The following is a 23,249-nucleotide window of genomic DNA, read 5'->3' as shown; positions in this document are numbered from 1 at the left end:
ATAAGTGGTGTTGGTGCGGCTTCTAGAAGATTATCGGGATGTTGATGGTTATCATGTTCATGTTCTAGTTGATTGGTGGTGTTTCATTTGGCTTATGGAGACCTGTTTTAGGTCTAGTCTTATTCTGTTAGGTTATGGACCAGTTTATGTAACGTGTTGGTTGATGCTCTTGATACGTTACCGACTCGATTTATTGATTGGTTTATGTTGTTTTGGTCTTAGGCCGACTTAGTTTATCATTGGTTTGCAGGATTATGTAATAAATTTATTGTATTATCTTTTAGGTGGCCAACCTAATTGTTTAGGTCTCAAGTTGGTATATATATGATGTAAGATCTCTTTGTAGATCAAGGTAATGGATGGTTATGGGATTATCTATGTGCCAATAAGATTGTAATCATATGCACAGGTTTTGGTCAATCACACATGATCGAATTGGGATTTATGTAAGAGGTTTAAGACCTCTGGTATTGAGCTTAACTAGAACTATACTTAGGCATAGGAGATGTTATTCTTTCAGTTCATTCATCTTTCCAGATTGTAGTCTAGATTTCTTTTGTAGTCAGTAAGGCTCCTTTTGTGATGAGTAGTGCGCTCTAGGGAGTGTGTCTTCCTACATGTGTAGGCCCCTCTTATTGTAATCACATACTTACTGCAAAAGTATTATCGGACTATGGGTAGGCTTCCCACCATGGTTTTTCCCTTTACTGGGTTTTCCATGTACAAATCCTGGTGTTCTCTATTGTGGATGGATAGTAATTGTTCTGTGATTTATGTTTGTGCTTAATTGATATATCTATTATTCCAGTGTTTGGTTTGTGCATTCCGGTAAAAGGTTTTGTGTGCTTAAAGTTTCATAATCTATTGACAACTAATTCACCCCCCCCTCTGAGTTGTCCACTGGTTATCCTAACAGACACATGTAAGAGTAGTATATGCCATCATGTCAAAGTAGTAAATGCCAATGTAGCTAATCCAATTGAATATCCTTTTTGTCATCAAGGACAAAAAACAAAGAGGGAAACAAACTCCCCCTTTTTCCTTGATGGCAAAAACAAGACATCATTGAAAAAAGTAACTTGCTTGCCCAATCTAAGTATTTAGAAGTCATAAAGTCACAAAAACCAGAATACGGCTATGTTATGCTAGAAACATATGAATGTACCAATCCAAAAAATGAAAAAATGTGCTAGAACCTAAACTAAATCAATGTCAACAATGATGCTCATCTCCCCCTTTTTGTCTCAAGGACAAAGGGAAACCAATAGAAAACATGCTAAAGATAATGTTGAGGGAAGCAACAAAAATGTCATTTTTTGGAGAGTTAAGCTCCCCCTAAATCTATGTATGAGATTTAAGTAATAACAAATTGAGAGGTAACTCCCAATCTATCCCTGAATCTTTCAAAAACCTCCTTAGGAAAAGCCTTAGTAAAGATGTCAGCCACTTGTTCCTGGGTAGGCACATACCAAACTTGAAATTCATTAGCTAACACTTGGTCTCATAGAAAATGTAATCTAATTTCTACGTGTTTAGTGCGAGAATGCATAATAGGATTCTTAGAAATATTTATTGCATTTGTATTATCATAGAAAATTCAAATTGTCTTAGCAACATAAATACCCATATCTGTAAGTTGATAAGACATCCAAATCAATTGAGTACACCATGCTATAGAAGCTATATACTCATATTCAGTAGTAGACAGAGTGACACAATCTTGATTTTTGCTATTCCAAGCAATGAGATAATCTCCTAGAAAAAAATATCACCACTAGTGTTTTTTCTATCATCCATACACCCAGCCCGATCAGCATCAGTGAAACCAACAAGAGCGAAATCATTATTTCTAGGATACCATAAACCATAGTCTGTTGTACCCTGAATGTACTTGAAAATCCTTCTTACTGCATTTAAATGTGACTATTTAGGAGCATATTGAAATCATGAGACTAAACAAATTGCTTGCATCAAATCAGGCCTAGATGTAGTTAAATAAAGTACGTTGCCTATCATGGATCTATATGCAGATTGATTTACCTCAAGTGAATCATCAGATTTAGTTAGCTTGCAAGTAGTCATCATTGGAGTACTTACTGGTGTGCAATCAACCATTTGAAAATTTTTAAGCATTTATTTTCCATACTTGGTCTGTGAAAGAAAAATTCCTTGTTCAAGCTACATAACTTGAAGACCAAGAATGAAATTTAACTCACCCAACATAGACATTTGAAATTCAAATTCCATGATTTTAGAGAACTTTTTAAACAAGGAGTCATTGTTACAGCCAAAAATAATGCTATCTGCATATACCTCAACAACTAGAATGTCATCACCTTCAACTTTGGCATACAAGTTAATGTCCACTCCAACTCTAGTGAATCCATTAGTTGTAAGGTGGGAATCCAATTTGGAGTACCAAGCTCTTGGAGCTTGTTTAAGGCCATAAAGAGCCTTTCTCAACCTATAAAAATGATCTGGTTTATCTATAGATACAAAGCCTTCTGGCTATTCCATAAACACTTCTTCATCAAGATAGCCATTAAGAAAAGCAATTTTAATATACATTTCGTAAACTATAAAATTTTTGTAGCAAGAATAAGCTAGGAAGATTTTGATTGACTCTAATATATCTAGAGGTGCACATTTTTCACCAAAATCAACACCTTCTTGTTGTGCATACCCCTTACAAAAAAAATGCTTTGTTTCTAACAACATTTCTAGATTCATCAAGTTTATTTCTAAACACCCATTTTCCTCCTATAACATTTTTATCATTTGGCCTAGGCACTAGTTCCCAAGTTCTATTGTTAATATTTGATTGATTTATGCTTTCATTGCATTTAGCCAACAATCATCAACTAAAGCATCAGATATAGTTTTGGTTTCAAAATCAGTTATCAAACAATAATGCTCTGCTATTTGAGCTTGTTCATTAGCTTTTGCTCTTCTTTTGGTAAGATCTCCTGCATCCTTGTCACCAATGATTTGACTTTGCAGATGATTCTTGATGACAGTTTTGGAGGATATTTTTAGAGACGTGACTACTTTGGAACTTGTATCATCCTTCTTATTTGTTGAATTTTCTTCTACAGATTTGCGACTTTTGTCAAGTCCCACTAGAGTGTCCTCCTCAGCATCATGCAAATTATCACCTAGAAGCAACTGCTCATCAAATCTTACATTAACTATTTCAACAATTTTATTCAACCTATTATTGAAATATCTATAAGCTTTTCTATGAGTGTAATATCCAAGAAAGATACCCTTATCAGTTTTAGTATCAAATCTTCCTATATTTTCTTCATCTCTCTTAATATAGCATTTGCATCCAAAAATCTTGAAATATTTAATAGAAGCAGTCTTACCATACCAAAGTTCATAAGGAGTGAAGGTAGATTTTAATCTAATTTGCACACAGTTCAGGATATAAACAACTATGTGAATAGACTATCTCCAATATCTATCAGACATATTTGCCTCATTAAGCATTGTACAAGCCATCTCCTTTACAATTTTATTCTTTCATTCAACCACCCCATTTTGTTGAGGTGTTCGGGAATCAACATATTGCCTTTTAATTCTATTTTTTTTACAATACTACACAAATTCTTGTGATATGAACTCACAACCCTTATCGGATCTTAAGCATTTCAATTTCAAATCAGATTCACATTCTACCATCTTTTTAAATACTTTAAATCTATCAAAGGCTTTAGATTTGTGCTTAAGAAAAGTTACCCATACCATTCTATTATAATCATCAACAAAGAGCATGAAATTTTTCTCACCATTGATTGATTGTGTCCTTGTAGGACCACATAAATCTATATGCACAAGTTGCAATGGTTTTGTGGAAGAGTGTTATTTAGGTTTGAAAGACACCTTTGTAAATTTGCCCTTTAGACACTCTTTACATGCTATATTTGTTGGTTTACTTAGGATAGGCAGACCTGTAACATTTTGGTTCTTGTTGATGTGAACCAGGTTGTCAAAATTCACATGCCCCAAGCATTTGTGCCACAACCAATTTTCCTCAACTTGACCCATGAGGCACATGCTTCCATTGTTTTTAGATTCAGTAGAGTCAAGCAAATTGTAAATATTACTAATAATTCTTAATCTAGTAGCAACTATTTTTCCAGAGCTACTTTTAATAGAACAACTTTGAGAATTGAAAGACACATTATACCCACTATCACATATTTGATTGGCACTCAGGAGGTTATGTTTTAAACCTTCAACATAATACACATCATGGATTAGGGTGTCATGATTCAAAAGTAATGTACCTTTACCTCTGATGTGAATACCTGAATTGTCACCAAACTTAACAAAACCAACATCATAATTTTCCAAGTGAAGAAACTTATCTTTATCTCTTGTCATATGGTGTGAACACCCACTGTCCAACACCCACATTTCTCTCCTATTAGAAAGAAATGCAGTTTGCACTAGCATTGATTGCTCTGTGATGGGTACAAACTTAGGTTCCATACCTTAACAGCATTTGTCTCTGACTTGCACTGATTAGAAGTATATCCAAAAGTGTTACACTTGAAACACTTCACCATTTTTGGAAAGCCATAGGCTTGTTTGTGTCCAAACATAGGATTTCTATGCAACAAAAATATGCAAGTGCTAACCTTGTGCCCAAACTTGTTGCAATAAAAACAATAGCCACTAAAGAAGCCAAACCCAAATGGTGTTTTGTTGTGAGCATAGGGTTGTTTTGTGTTTGTTGGCTTAAAACTCTACTTAGATGTTTTGGCTTTTTCAAAACTACACCTGTTAAATATTTGTGTTTTTTTTGTTTACTAAGTATATCATTTAGGTGTTTTGTACTTTCACACCGTTCAACCTATTTTTTGCAAGGAAATGGCTTGTTATTCTAAGGTGTGAATTTTCTTGTCACTATCAGCAAGCAAAATTTTCAAATTTTCAACTGTCTTCTTTGAATCATTTAATTCAATTTGTAGAATCTGATTAGTACTTTCATGTGTAGCCACTAATTTTTTAAGCCTTTTGACTTCCTGAAGAGCACAAATAAGTTCTCTTTCTAGATCTATTTCACAATTTTCAAGATCGAATAATTTTTCTACACTACTATATTTAGTCTTTTTAGGGAGTTCAATTTCAGTCATAAAAAGTGTCTCATTGCCTTCACAAGGTGAGTCATCTGATTCAACTTTAGAGCCTTCTTTAGTAAAGAGACTCTTCTTTTTCTTCAAGGTGTTAAACTTCTTTTTAGGATTCCAAGTTTTCTTTTTATAAATTTTTTTAGGTTTGTCCTCTTCACTATTTTGATCAAAAAAAGGACATTGAGTAGAAAAATGTCCAGCTTTACCACAGTTAAAGAATTTGAAGGATAATTTGCCCTTGTACTTCTTTTTTAGTTTTATAACAAGCAATACTTCAATAGAATCTGAAAATTTAGATTCACTATCAGGTTCTTCTTTCTTTTCTGCTTTAAAAGTAGACTTTAGATGTAGAAGGATTGCTACCAATATTCATTTCATAAGATGTTAGTATGCCTTGAAAGACATCAAGAGACATAGTATAAAAACTTTTCTTTTCTTCTAAGGTTGAAACCTTAGTCTCAAATTTAGGAAGCAAGGTTCTAATAACTTTCCTTACAACATCTTGTTCATTAACAGTTTCACCAAGACCTCTTTAAGAATTAACAACCTCATCAATTCTGAGAAAATGGTTTGCAATAGTTTCATCCTCTTTCATTCTCAAAGACTCAAATTGATTATTGAGTGTGAGAATTTTAGATTATTTGATTTTTGCATCTCCTTAATAAATAGTTTCAAGCTTATCCCATATCTCATGGGTAGATTTTCAATGCATGACCTTAACAAACACATCCTTTTTGAGATCACATAAGAGAGCATGCTTAACTCTAACATTTAATTCATACTGTGTCTTAGCATCAGGGTCTATGGGAATAGTGGAAGGTACATCGTATGTAGTGGTCATAATGTTCCACACATTAAGATCAATAGAGACCAGATATGTTTCCATCATAATCTTCCATAAAACATAATTTGTGCTATCAAAGAGTGGAGCTCTTGAAAGTGAGGCACCTTCTTGTGATTGAGCCATTTGAACTTCCAATAGAACAGAATCAATCCCTAGGACAAACCTATATGGAGGGACCCTATGCTTTGATACCACTTGTTGGAAGTGAAATCACTCTAAGAGGGGGGGGGGGCTGAATCAGAGTTAATGAATTTTTGACTCAACAAACACTATAAAACATTTTTTTAATCTTTTACAACCTTGTTTACCAATTTGAGACTGATAAGTGACAGTGAATTTGCAAGCCAAGAATTTGAACCAGTGTGACTTAACCACTTAACAACCAAACTGTTATTAAAGCATGCAAATATGATCATTAAATTATCAAGATGAATAATATTTTTTATCCTTTCAAATAGGAATGACTTTGTCTTTTCAACAAGTTTAAATTGTACATTGCAGAGATAATAACTTGTACACAAAATATGAACTCAAGGACGATAGTGTATAACATGAAATAACAAATGAACTAAAATATCAGAGCATGAACTAATGGAACACATTAAGAAACAAAATAGATACATAACACCATGGTTTCCATGAGTGGAAAACCCTCTTGGGGTAGAGAAAACACTCGGTAAAATTCATTTCTTATTAACTCAAAGAGCACCAACTCTGTACAATGAATTTAGAAGTATTAACTTCAAGGAGCACCAAACCCTATATCTCATACAATGCAAAAGAATCTCAAGTTACAAACACTGATAACCTTATAATTGCACTTTATCTTTGCAATTACAAAATTACCAGTGATTGAACGAGTTTGATATGACAATAATATTCAATGTTTCCAATTTCAAGGTATTGTTAATACAGTGCAAAAATATCTCTGAGAATCTCTGTTACAAGGATTAGATATTTACAAACAATTCATATAAATAACTCTTTATATGAATCAAAGTTTTCAACAATGCAAAAACTTTTATCAAATTCAAGAATGTTCTCAATATATCATTGTATTTTTTTTCTTCAACAACTTCAAATCTGAAAGATATGTCTTTTATATCAAATTAAATTCCTCCATGTCTCCAAAGCATACCCTCGAGTTAGGGTATCTTAACCCTAGTTAGGGTTTGTAAAAGGGCATGATTTGCAGAGAAGTAAACACAATTTTTACTTATTCACAAAAGAACTTTCTGCAAATAACATTTTCTGGTGAATAAAAATAATAATAATAATCTTGAACTGTCAACTTGAAAACAACATCCAAAAAAATTCTTTCATTTTTCACTATAAGTGAAAGTAAAACAAGCTGCAATACTCATTTGCCTAATGCCAAACTGAAATAAAAATGTGAACAATAATATTACATAAGAATAGTGAAGATACAACGTAAAAGTGAAATCCCTGAAAAATCTGCAAACAACTCCACCAAAACCGACTGATAAAACCTCCATTCAAAACTCCTTTTCCTGAAGAACAACATACTGAGAACCCACCACAAGCATCCAATCAAAAACTTTAGTGTAACTACCTCTAAATCAGCCATGGTGGCAAACCTTCATAGGGTTTGAAAATGAAACAAAGAAAATGTTTTTTTTATGCCCTAATCATTAAAATGCGAACCCCAAATATATGAAATAATTTTAAAATCCGTAGGCCAAAAATATCCATGTCATCATAATAAGCCAAGTCAATGAAATGACTCGATTGAAGACCAATTGAGGAACATAATCATATTGGTCACAACATAAGCAAATCCATCACATGAGTGCCAAGTCTAGACTCTTGATATGTGCAATAATCACTATTGGTCCACGTGCTCAAAGCACTTAACTAATATCATATCGAATGTCAAAAGCCATGCTAGAAGTGTTAAGTGAGTTTTCACTTAAACATGTCAGATAATGCTATTATTAGCACTGTAAAAATCTAAAAATGGTCAACGCTTGTGGAGTCATATTTTAACATTTGCGCATTGCCTTATTTTAGGGTTCTTGAGTCGCATTAACATTTCTTCTATGTTGCGCACTTGGTCTTTATCATTTGCGAGCATCGAGTACTTCTGCATTCCTCATTTTTCTCACTTTCAAATTAGGTCTTGTCGATACCAATATTCAGTCATGATTTTGGTCGATCTTGTCAATCTCTTATCAACTTGTCAATCTCGTCGTATCATCAATCCTTGTCCTCTTTAATCATGTCGATTGGCGCCTACCAATTTGGTCTCTTTATCAATGTTGGTCAATTTGTCAATCAATCTCAATTGTTTATCAATCAAATCACTTATCAGCATTGGTCCTTTGTTAATCAGAATCATGATCGAATTGACATCAATTATCTTTTGTCAAGACCTAATTGTCATCCTTGCATTTCTAATTCATCTTCTAGGGTTTCATGATTTATTCATTTAACCTTGTTTGTCATTTCTCCCTCTAGGTTAAATAGTTTATTTATCCTAAGTCTTCTTGTCACAATTAAATGTTTATTTAATTGGCTAACAAATTTCTCCTCTCTTTGTGAATTAATTAATGAATGAAAAATTATTAATTAATTTACCTAATTTTCCAATTTACTAATTTCTCCTAATTCCTAATTTTCTAATTTTCCTCATTTTCTAATTTCCTAATTTCTAATTCATCTCATTTCAATTTTCTCCTATATTTCTCCTAATTTCATGGGAATGACATAGCAAATTTGTCATAATTTGTCATAATTGACAATCAATCAATTTTGACATAGTAATTTTTCATAATTGACAATCAATCAATCTTGCATAGAAAGTGTCAATTTGTCATAATTTGTCATAATTGTCATTCTTGATTTGAAATTTCCTTTCAAATCTCTTCATGCTAATCTTGTCTTTTCTCCAATTTGTCTATAAATTGGATGAATTTCTTCAATCAAAGCCCTGGTCGAATCAATCACACTTCTAGTACCCTTATGCTGTCATGCTATCTCGTCAATCTTTCTTTCATCTCATGTGTATGAACTTGTAGGTGAGATCCACAAAACAAATATTTTTGAAGGAGAAAGAAGGACAATGGAGCCACATGAAGGAGACATCTGCATTTGGTTTGCTTAGATTTCATTTTGAATGTCTTGTCTTCATGTTTTCATTGAATGTTTTTAGGATTGTTATCACTGCATTTTAGTTTTCATGATTGAACTAGGCCAAATTCCCATTTGCTTTGATGATTTCCACATTTCCTATCTACATTTCTTGGTGAACCCGATGTGAACTAACCACCTAATCATTCTTTTGAGTGCTTTTGAGTTGATCTGCATGTGAAAAACCCAAGAAACAGGGTAATGCAGGGCTTTCTGAGAACTTCTACGCCTGTGTAGGAGCAATCTGCGCCTGTGTCAAGCAATCTACGCCTATGTCAAGGACTTTTGTGCCTATGTCAAAGGGATCTGTGCCTATGTTACTGCATTCTGTGCTTGTGTTACTGTATTTTGTGCCTGTGTGAGACATTTTGCACCTGTGTAAGGCTAGAAACCAAGGTAAAAAGCAGTGTTTTTACTTGCAAATTGCTTTGTTTTGCATTCTATTTCTGCTGTTTGGTTTTTCTTTGGTATTGATTCTCTGTGCAGCACCTTCGCATTATGCATAAAGAAGACAAAAAATGAAACTACTAACACATTTTATGCAGGTTCACCAGTCAAAGACTAAACAAATTAAACTTCTAACTTGGTGATTTTGCAGGTTGCCTTATACTCCAACTAAACTTTGTGTTTGTAATTCATAATTAGGCACCTAGTATGATTGCTAAGTAGGATGGAATGAACATGTGTTTGCTTTGATTGTTGATTTTGACATTGGAGTAGGAGAGTATGCTCTCATCCTTCTTAGGGTGATCAGAAATTGAGATCTTCGATACCATTCTCATGGCTCGGATTGTTTGTTACCTTTAGAGGGCGTGCCTTCCCGACCATTTGCTTTCTTTTGCAAGCAAGTGACAATTGTGAGAAGGGAATGACCAAAAGTGAGCACAGCCAGAGTACCCTGGCATTCTAACTCACTATAAATAAATACCTGATAGGCGAAAGCTTTGAAGGAAGGGTTACGTGGGAATTGTAGTTACTTGGGAAGTGATGACCCTTGAACTCTTTCTCATATCAACATCAAAGTAGGACCTCACGGTCTAAATCGTGCTTGCATGACTACATTTGTTTGGTATCTTGGTGGGCTTAATGTCTCAATCACGGTTGTGTGACACCAAGGAGTAACGCTTAACAGAAATCCTTACTAAACACCTTGTATTTAGAGGCCAAAAATCCTTCTAGTTGCTTGAGAAGGACAAGTTTGGATACTTGGAAGAGATACTAAGTTTGCCATGGGGAGATTTCCATGGGGAGTGATGCTTGGCTGCCCTGAGAAATGAGTGTTGTGGAGGGGAGCCCGTGGGGTCAAGCATCTATGTATTCTCCTTGAATCTCATAATGAGTCTATCTCTCAAGTACCTACTGCCCTTGCCATCCATAAGAAATGTGTGAATGAGCATGATTGTCTTGAGTCTAAGTTAAAATATCTTGTCTTCTTTGCTTGTCAAAAGTTGAGTTGTGTCTCATTTCAAAAACAAGACAAATTGATTCAAAACAAGGTTAAACATAGGAGTATTTCATTCAACAAAATTCATAAACACCTTCAAACATGGTTGTCAAACATTTTTCAAAATCTTGTCTCAACATTCATGTCACTTAGATTTAGGTTCATCCTAGGTTTAAATTTTGCAAATTCATTGTCCATTACCAAGGTTAAGTTTCACCTAGGTCATACTCCTTTGCATATCAATAAGGGTCATCCATTTGCATGTGTCTTCTTGCATTAGAGTAATACCATTTCATAATCCAACCTTAGGTTTTGTCTTAGGTTGACATTGTCATACATTTGCATTTGCATCCTTGTCCTCATAACATTAGGTCACATTTGCATACCCTAGGTCTCTTCATCAAGCTTAGGTCATTATCATATCATATTAGTGAAATTTGCATAGTAATTGTCCCTTTGCATATAGTGTCCAAAACTAGGTTTTGTCATACTTGAGTAATGCAAATCTTTGATAAACCCTAGGTTATTGTTAGGAAGTCTAGACCTTGTCAAACTTTTGTCTTTTTGTCATCAATGTCATTTGGTCAAACCTAGCTTAGTATCCAAGCATATATGTGAGACATTGTCAATTTGTCCTATTGTCACTTGGTCCTTTTGTCCTTTGAGGTCTAGACATCATTTCAATTTCCTAAGGGTCTCATTTTTAGAATTGCATTTATGAGTTTGTCAAAATCTTGAAAAGCAACAAAAACATTAAGTTGCATTGTTATCCTTTAGGTTGCATTTTTAAATCAAATTAGTTGCATTGCATAGTGACATGTTTTTTGAAATGAGGTCTCAACCTTCTTACGAAGCCATGTCATCACAATTGAGCAATCAATCATGTCAATCCAATCTCTACATGTCTTAGAACTTGGATCAAACTTATCATGATGATGTAAATGTCTAAATACAAAAACTAGAGGAGAAACTAGCTCAAGAAGAGGAGATATTGGAACAAAGAGTGAAAAACATTGAGAAGAATAGACCACAAATGTGCAAAATGTTTCAAAAATTTCTAGGTCGAAATCCAAAGATTGAGCCAATTGATGTAAGATCTCTTCTTGAACGATCAGACATACCAGCTCTCCTCTCACAAATAGAGATGATGAAACAATTTCAAGAAAAGAGACAACATCAATTTCAACATTATGTGCCTCCACAACAAGAACAAGAAGGTGTTTACTAACAATCAGATTTTCAACCATCACAACCAATTGTTAGATAGTTCAAACATTTCCAATAGACACAACCAATGGTCCAACATATACAACCAACACAACCAATGGTCCAATTTCAACAATATGTCCAACCAACAATACAATGTCCACAAATAGTTCAACCAATGGTGGAATATCAACAAGTTCAATCAACATATCAATATGAACAACCACAATCACAAATTCAAAAACAAAACTTGCAACATGCACCAAGCCAAATTTTGAACATGTCAAACCAATTTGAGCAACATCTAGTTCAAAATCAAAACATGACATCAAACCAAGACCATATTCTTGCCAAACAAGTTCAAATTCCAGATACAACCATGTCAAAACCTCGAAAGAAAGGTGGCTTTATTGCAATGCTTTTCAGGAAATTACCAGGTGAGTTCTTTGAGGAAGATCAAGATAATACAATTATGTCTAGCAATGCCTCATCCCCCCACAAACAAATTGACTCTCTAGTGGCATCTATCCCTACACCTTTAGAAGTTTCACAAGAACCTTCAATATTGTCCTCATCAAACAATACACCCAAAGATGCAATTATCCAAGGGCTATCCATAATTGATTGCCAAGATAATCCAATTCATGATGCACATCCTTGTCATGTTTCAGAAATACAAGACCCAATGCCACCATGCCCTTTATTTCCATTACTTGTTTTAGAGGACCCCATTCAAAGTCCCTTTTCCTCATGTTCAAGCATTGATTCCTTGCTAGAATCCATCACAAATGTTCAAAGTGCATTTCCTTCATGCCAAAACATTGATCCCTTGTCAGAATCCTCCATGCATATCCAAAGTCCAACCCCATGTCAAGAGGATAATTTAGAGCATGAAGAAACGTGTCTTAAAAAAGATCAAGATCAAGATCCTGAAACCTTATCATCCCATCCAATTGTTGACCAGGACCCCATGTTCCCAGACACTCATGATGATTCCCCTATTCTTGTCAATCCTATCCAAAGTCCTATTGACACTCCATTCCCCGAGCAAGATCAAGATATCCCAACCCATCCAATCCCAAATGATCCCCTTCCATTTCATGAAAAAAATGTCCTTTCAAATCCTATTGACACTCCATTCCCCGAGCAAGATCAAGATATCCCTTCCATTCTTTCCAATGATCCCATTGAAAGTCAAGAGCAAAGCACCTTTAAAGAGGATTCCAATGATCTTCCTCCTTGTCAAGATCAAATTATTCCTTTAAATCCTCCACAAGATCCTTTTGTTCCTCCATCTCCTTGTCTTAATGCTCCATATACACTCCAAGATCACATTTCTTTTGATGATCCCATTATTTCTCCCATTCCATCTCTTGAAGAGCCTGTCATTGAACCATGTCCACTACACAATCCTAGTCCCCCTCATGATCCTAATCCCCCTCATGATTCTAACATGTCAGTGCAAGATGTTCATGAACCCTCGACATGCATAATGGGTTCTTCCACTTTGGTGCAATCCGATCCACTTCAAGATCTCATTATTTCTCTCATATCATATCCACCTCATAATGGACTCGCGTCTTCTTCCCAAAGAAAAGAGTATCTTACAAGTCAAGATATTCATAAAGGCAAAGGGGTAGATCTCCATAAGTTAGAATCCCTTCATGTGAAAGAAGATCTTAAGGGTCATGTCTACACAACTCACGCTCAAGACGTTGGTATCCCTCCATCAAAATCAAAACATACACCTTCCCCATCATACTTTCCATCCATCTTAGGTCCTTATATCCTTTCGTCCTCTATGCAAGGTCAGAAAAGGCACACATCCTTGAGTAAATTTCATCAATCCAAAAGAAGTCCACTTCATTCATATCCATCCATGCATTCCTTTCCCCCTCCAAGCAATTTGGATGCCAAGTATAAACGTCATAAGTCTAGCAATCCACATGTATTCAAGGATCAACATGTCCAATATAATCGACATGTCAAAACAAAGAACAATATGATCTATAAAGAAAAAGAAATATCCAAAAGGCCACAAAGGCCCACTGAGAAAAATAGAGAAAAGTTAAAATCTATATGGGTTCCTAAATCCCTTGTGCAAGCTATGCGTTCCAAAGAACAACAAAAACATGAAAAATCCAAAAAAATGTGAGTTCCTAAGCAGCTTCTTGAAGCACAAAAGCCTAAAGAAACATCAAAATTGGCATCTAAAATTGCTATTCCTCCATCCAAACCTTCCAAGTCTATTTCTTCACCACTTTCTTCATCTGTTTTGGGCACTTATGTCCCAAAATCCATAGCCTTCCCTCTGTCAAAATCTCAATATCCAAAATACATCTTTCCTCCATCAGTCCATCACCCCTCAAGGTGTGTGCCAATGCCGATCTTGCCTTCATTTCCATCCACTCAAGCATAGTTCTTCCAATACCCTATCCATTATCCAATGCATATTTTCCATCCTTCCATCCCTTTGATCCCATCCTTTACATAAACCCTTGCCTTAGTTTCATATTATTTTATATGTCCTTATCCTACCAACGTCTTTGAGCATACTTTTAAAGGTCATGCTCCATTTTTTTTTCAAGGCTACTATCCAAAAAAAAATACGCTTGAGTCCTTCTTCCATCCCCTATCATGTGTCCATCTTCTATTGAAAAAGTCAAAATAAAAAAAAATAAATCAAAAAAAGTGAACAATTTAAAAAAAAGAAAAAAAAAAAGTAAAGCAAAAATAATTTGTCCACTGGTGAAAACCTGGCAAACAGGCACCATGGGCAAGTGCCATGATGAAAACCTGGCAAACAGGTGTCATGCGTAATCTATGAACTTCTTGCACACCACACTTGGGGGCAGGTTTCCTCCTTCATATCCTATTGCCCTTCATTATCCTATCGAACCCCTGTCATTACCCTTCATATCCTATTGTCCCTCATGTCCATTTCCTCTTTCCACCTTTGATCTTGACAAGGCTAAGGATCTTCATGAGCATCACGCATCTTGTTTGCAGCTTTTAGTCCATCATAGCTTTTGGTCATTTATCCATTTGCTTATTATAACTTTTCATCCATATTCCCTGTCTTATTGCAACTTTCTGCCACTATCCCGTATCCTATCCCGACCTTCAGTCCATGTCCCTTATCCATTCTTGGTCTCGCTTATCCTATCCATATCTTATCACTATCCATACAGTCTTTTTCATTCCTTGATCTTGATATGACATAAGGATGCAAAATTTAAACATGGTTTCAAAAACCTCTTGACATGTCCCTCATGCCATGTCACTGCTTTACATTGTCATATCCAGTCTCTTGTCCCATCACGCCATAGCCCTTGAAAATTGCATCTGCATTGTCTCCATGATAAAAGGCCTTTGTCTTCCCTCTATCCACCATCATTTCAGAAAGCCTATTTATTCACCTGTCATATTCCTTTCCTTGCTAGACACTGGAGGTAAAATCCCTAAAAATCAAATAACGTCTTGAAATAATAAAAAATAAAAATAAAATCAAATAATGTCCTCAAATAATCCAAAAAAATTGTACACATTCGAAAAGCAAAACAAAAAAAAAATATATCCTCTTGGTGCATAAAGCAGATCACTGAGCATACCTCCAATGACATGCAATCACACACTGTGCTTTAATGAAATCATGCATTAACAGATGAACTTTTTCAATCAAACCAGACATTCAAACTGATCAAAATTGTCATATCAATCAACATCAATATCATTCATCCTTGTCACATTATCATGAGTCTTATACAGGGTGTGGTATTCTCGAAACCAGACTGTGTCCTATCTTCGACAGGGTACCACATCTCCTAAAACCAGACAGCATGATCATTCTTGTTTTCCACTTTTGACAATGAAGATCAAGATGTTTGTTTGACTTGTTGGAATTAGGGAGTCTTAACATTTATTGATTTATCTTTGATCATGTTCCTATGTTGCTCGATGATGTCACTGAGTGATTTAGAGTGACCGGGATGGTTCATGGTCCCTTTCGTTTTTTTGTTGTGTTTGCTATTTATGGAATGTTTGTCACAAAGTGGGGCAATTATATCATTGGGTGTTTATGATAAGTCCATTCGCTTTGAGAATGTCGCACAGACCTCGACCCTTGATGTGTGTGCCCTAGGATGCTTCACTCATTCCTTGTGTGTGATGTGTCTGTCTTTTGCAAAAGGGGTTGCGTTCTAGCTCTGGCCTTCAATGCCATGATGCTCTGCATCCACTTTGCTACATTAAATAAAGGTTCTCACCTACAAAGTGCATTACTGAAAGCAACTTTTTCTTTGTCGCTAACTGTCCTCTATCTAATTTCTGCTTACTAACATTTCTTCCATTAGTCTTGGTAGTCCGTTTGATCCGTTCGAACCTATCATCTTTTGTCATTCTTATCGATCAGTTGGCCTCTTTTCTGGATTTTTTCAGCCAATTCTTTGAGGGGGCATGCATATGTCATTGTTATTGTCTGGGGTGTTTTCATTATTGTTCTTTGAAACAATGCTTAGAATCGCATTGTCTCAAAGAGGGACAAAATGTAGACATCTAAAAATGGTCAACGCTTGCGGAGTCATATTTTAACATTTGCGCATTGCCTTATTTTAGGGTTCTTGTGTCACATTAACATTTCTTCTATGTTATGCACTTGGTCTTTATCATTTGCAAGCATCGAGTCCTTCTTCTGCATTCCTCATTTTTCTCGCTTTCAAATTAGGTCTTGTCGATAGCAATCTTCAGTCATGATTTTGGTTGATCTTGTCAATCTCTTATGAACTTGTCAATCTCGTCATTTTATGATCAATTCGTCATCGATCCTTGTCCTCTTTAATCATGTCAATTGGTGCCTATCAATTTGGTCTCTTTATCAATGTTGGTCAATTTGTCAATCAATCTCAATTGTTTATCAATCAAATCACTTATCAACATTGGTCCTTTGTTAATCAGAATCATGATCGAATCGACATCAATTATCTTTTGTCAAGACCTAATTGTCATCCTTGCATTTCTAATTCATCTTCTAGGGTTTCATGATTTATTCTTTTAACCTTGTTTGTCATTTCTCCCTCTAGGTTAAATAGTTTATTTATCCTAAGTCATCTTGTCACAATTAAATGTTTATTTAATTGTCTAACAAATTTCTCCTCTCTTTGTGAATTAATTAATGAATGAAAAATTATTAATTAATTTACCTAGTTTTCCAATTTACTAATTTCTCCTAATTCCTAAGTTTCTAATTTTCCTCCTTTTCTAATTTCCTAATTTCTAATTCATCTAATTTCAATTTTCTCCTATATTTCTCGTAATTTCATGGGAATGACATAGCAAATTTGTCATAATTTGTCATAATTGACAATCAATCAATCTTGCATAGAAAGTGTCAATTTGTCATAATTTGTCATAATTGTCATTCTTGATTTGAAATTTCCTTTCAAATCTCTTCATGCTAATCTTGTCTTTTCTCCAATTTGTCTATAAATTGGATGAATTTCTTCAATCAAAGCCTTGGCCGAATCAATCACGCTTCTAGTACCCTTATGCTATCATGCTATCTTGTCAATCTTGCTTTCATCTCATGTGTATGCACTTGTAGGTGAGATCCACAAAACAAAGCTATTTGAAGGAGAAAGAAGGACAATGGAGCTACATGAAGGAGACATCTGCATTTGGTTTGCTTAGATTTCATTTTGAATGTCTTGTCTTCATGTTTTCATTGAATGTTTTTAGGATTGTTATCACTGCATTTTAGTTTTCGTGGTTGAACTAGGCCAAATTCCCATTTGCTTTGATGATTTCCACATTTCCTATCTACATTTCTTGGTGAACTTGACATGAACTAACCCCCTAATCATGCTTTTGAGTTGATCTGCATGTGAAAAACCCAAGAAACAGGGTAATGCAGGGCTTTCTGAGAACTTCTACGCTTGTGTAGGAGCAATCTGCGCCTGTGTCAAGTAATCTGCACCTATGTCAAGGACTTTTGCGCCTATGTCAAAGGGATCTATGCCTGTGTTACTGCATTCTGCGCCTCTGTGAGACATTTTGCGCCTGTGTAAGGCCAAAAACCAAGATAAAAAGCAATGTTTTTACTTGCAAATTGCTTTGTTTTGCATTCTCTTTCTATATTTTGGTTTTTCTTTGGTACTGATTCTCTATGCAGCACCTTGGCATTATGCATGACAAAGAGAAAAAATGAAACTACTAACACATTTTATGCAGGTTCGCTAGTCAAAGACTAAACAAATTAAACTTCTGACTTGGTGATTTTGCAGGTTGCCTTATACTCCAACTAAACTTTGTGTTTGTAATTCATAATTAGGCACCTAGTATGATTGCTAAGTATTATGGAATGAACATGTGTTTGCTTTGATTGTTGAGTTTGACATTGGAGTAGGAGAGTATGCTCTCATGCCTCTTAGGGTGATCAGAAATCGAGATCTTAGATAACATTCTCATGGCTCAGTTTGTTTGTTACCTTTAGAGGGCCTACCTTCCCGACCATTTGCTTCCTTTTGCAAGTAAGTGACAATCGTGAGAAGGGAATGACCCAAAGTGAGCACAGCCAGAGTACCTTGGCTTTCTAACTCACTATAAATAAATACCTGATGGGTGAAAGCTTTGAAGGAAGGGTTACGTGGGAATTGCAGTTACTTGGGAAGTGATGACCCTTGAACTCTTTCTCATATCAACATCTAAGTAGGACCTCATGGTCTAAATTGTGCTTGCACAACTACATTTGTTTGGTATCTTGGTGGGATTAATGTCTCAATCACACTTGCATGACACCAAGGAGTAACGCTTAACAGAAATCCCTACTAAGCACCTTGTATTTAGAGGCCAAAAATCCTTCTAGTTGCTTGAGAAGGACAAGTTTACATACTTGGAAGAGATACTAAGTTCACCATGGGGAGATTTCCATGGGGACTGATGCTTGCCTGCCCTGAGAAGTGAGTGCCATGGAGGGGAGCCCGTGGGGTCAAGCATCTATGTATTCTCCTTGAATCTCATAATGAGTCTACCTCTCAAGTACCTATTGCCCTTGCCATCCATAAGAAATGTGTGAATGAGCATGATTGTCTTGAGTCTAAGTTAAAATATCTTGTCTTCTTTGCTTGTCAAAAGTTGAGTTGTGTCTCATTTCAAAAACAAGACAAATTGATTCAAAACAAGGTTAAACATAGGAGTATTTCATTCAACAAAGTTCAAAAACATCTTCAAACATGGTTGTCAAACATTTTTCAAAATCTTGTCTCAACATTCATGTCACTTAGATTTAGGTTCATCCTAGGTTTGCATTTTGCAAATTCATTGTCAATTACCAAGGTTAAGTTTCACCTAGGTCATACTCCTTTGCATATCAATAAGGGTCATCCATTTGCATGTGTCTTCTTGCATTAGAGTAATACCATTTCTTAATTCAACCTTAGGTTTTGTCTTAGGTTGACATTGTCATACATTTGCATTTTCATCCTTGTCCTCATAACATTAGGTCACATTTGCATACCCTAGGTCTCTTCATCAAGCTTAGGTCATTATCATATCATATTAGTGTCATTTGCATAGTAATTGTCCCTTTGCATATAGTGTCCAAAACTAGGTTTTGTCATACTTGAGTAATGCAAATCTTTGATAAACCCTAGGTTATTGTTAGGAAGTCTAGACCTTGTCAAACCTAGCTTAGTATCCAAGTGTATAGGTGAGACATTGTCAATTTGTCCTATTGCCACTTGGTCGTTTTGTCCTTTGAGGTCTAGACATCATTTCAATTTCCTAAGGGTCTCATTTTTAGAATTGCATTTATGAGTTTGTCAAAATCTTGAAAAACAAAAAAAACATTAAGTTGCATTGTCATCCTTTAGGTTGCATTTGTCAATCCCATTAGTTGCATTGCATAGTGACATGTTTTTTGAAATGAGGTCTCAACCTTCTTACGAAGCCATGTCATCACAATTGAGCAATCAATCATGTCAATCCAATCTCTAAATGTCTCAAAACTTGGATCAAACTTATCATGATGATGTAAATGTCCAAATACAAAAACTAGAGGAGAAACTAGCTCAAGAAGAGGAGATATTGGAACAAAGAGTGAAAAACATTGAGAAGAATAGTTCACAAATGTCCAAAATGTTTCAAAAATTTCCAGGTCAAAATCCAAAGATTGAGCCAATTGATGTAAGATCTCTTCTTGAACGATCAGACATACAAGGTCTCCTCTCACAAACAGAGATGATGAAACAATTTCAAGAAAAGAGACAACATCAATTTCAACATTATGTGCCTCCACAACAAGAACAAGAAGGTGTTTACTCTCAATCAGATTTTCAACCATCACAACCAATTGTTCAACAGTTTGAACATTTCCAATAGACACAACCAATTGTCCAACATATACAACCAACACAACCAATGGTCCAATTTCAACAATATGTCCAGCTAACTATACAATGTCCACAAATAGTTTAACCAATGGTGGAATATCAACAAATTCAATCAACATATCAATATCAACAACCACAATCACAAAATCAAAAAAAAAACTTGCAACATGCACCAAGCCAAATTTTGAACATGTCAAACCAATTTGAGCAACATCTAGTTCAAAATCAAAACATGACATCAAACCAAGACCAAATTCTTGCCAAACAAGTTCAAATTCCAGATACAACCATGTCAAAACCTTGAAAGAAAGGTGGCTTTATTGCATTGCTCTTCAGGAAATTACCAAGTGAGTTCTTTGAGCAAGATCAAGATAATACAATTATGTCTAGCAATGCCTCATCCCCCCACAAACAAATTGACTCTCTAGTGGCATCTATCCCTACACCTTTAGAAGTTTCACAAGAACCTTCTATATTTTCCTCATCAAACAATACACCCAAAGATGCAATTATCCAAGGGCTATCCATAATTGATTGCCAAGATAATCCAATTCATGATGCACATCCTTGTCATGTTTCAGAAATACAAGACCCAATGCCACCATGCACTTTATTTCCATTACCTATTTTAGAGGACCCCATTCAAAGTCCCTCTTCCTCATGTTCAAGCATTGATTCCTTGCTAGAATCCATCACAAATGTTCAAAGTGCATTTCCTTCATGCCAAAACATTGATCCCTTAACAGAATCCTCCATGCATATCCAAAGTCCAACCCCATGTCAAGAGGATAATTTAGAGCATGAAGAAACGTGTCTTAAAAAAGATCAAGATCAAGATCCTGAAACCTTATCATCCCATCCAATTGTTGACCAGGACCCCATGTTCCCAGACACTCATGATGATTCCCCTATTCTTGTCCATCCTATCCAAAGTCCTATTGACACTCCATTCCCCGAGCAAGATCAAGATATCCCAACCCATCCAATCCCAAATGATCCCCTTCCATTTCATGAAAAAAATGTCCTTTCAAATCCTATTGACACTCCATTCCCTGAGCAAGATCAAGATATCCCTTCCATTCTTTCCAATGATCCCATTGAAAGTCAAGAGCAAAGCACCTTTAAAGAGGATTCCAATGATCTTCCTCCTTGTCAAGATCAAATTATTCCTTTAAATCCTCCACAAGATCCTTTTGTTCCTCCATCTCCTTGTCTTAATGCTCCATATACACTCCAAGATCGCATTTCTTTTGATGATCCCATTATTTCTCCCATTCCATCTCTTGAAGAGCCTATCATTGAACCATGTCTGCTACACAATCCTAGTCCCCCTCATGATCCTAATCCCCCTCATGATTCTAACGTGTCAGTGCAAGATGTTCATGAACCCTCGACATGCATAATGGGTTCTTCCACTTTGGTGCAATCCGATCCACTTCAAGATCTCATTATTTCTCTCATATCATATCCACCTCATAATGGACTCGCGTCTTCTTCCCAAAGAAAAGAGTATCCTACAAGTCAAGATATTCATAAAGGCAAAGGGGTAGATCTCCATAAGCAAGAATCCCTTCATGTGAAAGAAGATCTTAAGGGTCATGTCTACACAACTCACTCTCAAGACGTTGGTATCCCTCCATCAAAATCAAAACATACACCTTCCCCATCATACTTTCCATCCATCTTAGGTCCTTATATCCCTTCGTCCTCTATGCAAGTTCAGCAAAGGCACACATCCTTGAGTAAATTTCATCAATCCAAAAGAAGTCCACTTCATTCATATCCATCCATGCATTCCTTTCCCCCTCCAAGCAATTTGGATGCCAAGTATAAATGTCATAAGTCTAGCAATCAACATGTATTCAAGGATCAACATGTCCAATATAATCGACATGTCAAAACAAAGAACAATATGATCTATAAAGAAAAAGAAATATCCAAAAGGCCACAAAGGCCCACTGAGAAAAATAAAGGAAAGTTAAAATCTATATGGGTTCCTAAATCCCTTGTGCAAGCTATGCATTCCAAAGAACAACAAAAACATGAAAAATCCAAAAAAATGTGAGTTCCTAAGCAGCTTCTTGAAGCACAAAAGCCTAAGGAAACATCAAAATTGGCATCTAAAATTGCTATTCCTCCATCCAAACCTTGCAAGTCTATTTCTTCACCACTTTCTTCATCCGTTTTGGGCCCTTATGTCCCAAAATCCATAGCCTTCCCTCTGTCAAAATCTCAATATCCAAAATACATCTTTCCTCCATCAGTCCATCACCCCTCAAGGTGTGTGCCAATGTTGATCTTTCCTTCATTTCCATCCACTCAAGCATAGTTCTTCCAATACCCTATCCAATATCCAATGCATATTTTCCATCCTTCCATCCCTTTGATCCCATCCTTTACATAAACCCTTGCCTTAGTTTCATATTATTTTCCATGTCCTTATCCTGCCAACGTCTTTGAGCATACTTTTAAAGGTCATGGTCCATTTTTTTTTCAAGGCTACTATCCAAAAAAAAGGATGCTTGAGTCCTTCTTCCATCCCCTATCATGTGTCCATCTTCTATTGAAAAAGTCAAAATATAAAAAAAAAAAAAAAAAAGTGAACAATTGAAAAAAAAGAAAAAAAAAAAGTAAAGCAAAAATAATTCGTCCACTGGTGAAAACCTGGCAAACAGGCACCTTGGGCAAGTACCGTGATGAAAACCTGGCAAACAGGTGTCATGTGTAATCTATGAACTTCTTGCCCACCACACTTGGGGGCAGGTTTCCTCCTTCATATCCTATTGCCCTTCATTATCCTATCGAACCCCTGTCATTACCCTTCATATCCTATTCTCCCTCATGTCCATTTCCTCTTTCCACCTTTGATCTTGACAAGGCTGAGGATCTTCATGAGCATCACGCATCTTGTTTGCAGCTTTTAGTCCATCATAGCTTTTGGTCATTTATCCAGTTGCTTATTATAACTTTTCATCCATATTCCCTGTCTTATTGCAACCTTCTGCCACTATCCCGTATCCTATCCCGACCTTTAGTCCATGTCCCTTATCCATTCTTGGTCTTGCTTATCCTATCCATAT

This window comes from Cryptomeria japonica, chromosome 2, assembly GCF_030272615.1.
Source record: "Cryptomeria japonica chromosome 2, Sugi_1.0, whole genome shotgun sequence".
In the NCBI taxonomy this organism is placed as follows: Eukaryota; Viridiplantae; Streptophyta; class Pinopsida; order Cupressales; family Cupressaceae; genus Cryptomeria; species Cryptomeria japonica.
The sequence above is the reverse complement of the archived record's forward strand: the minus strand, read 5'-3'. Positions refer to the sequence as shown.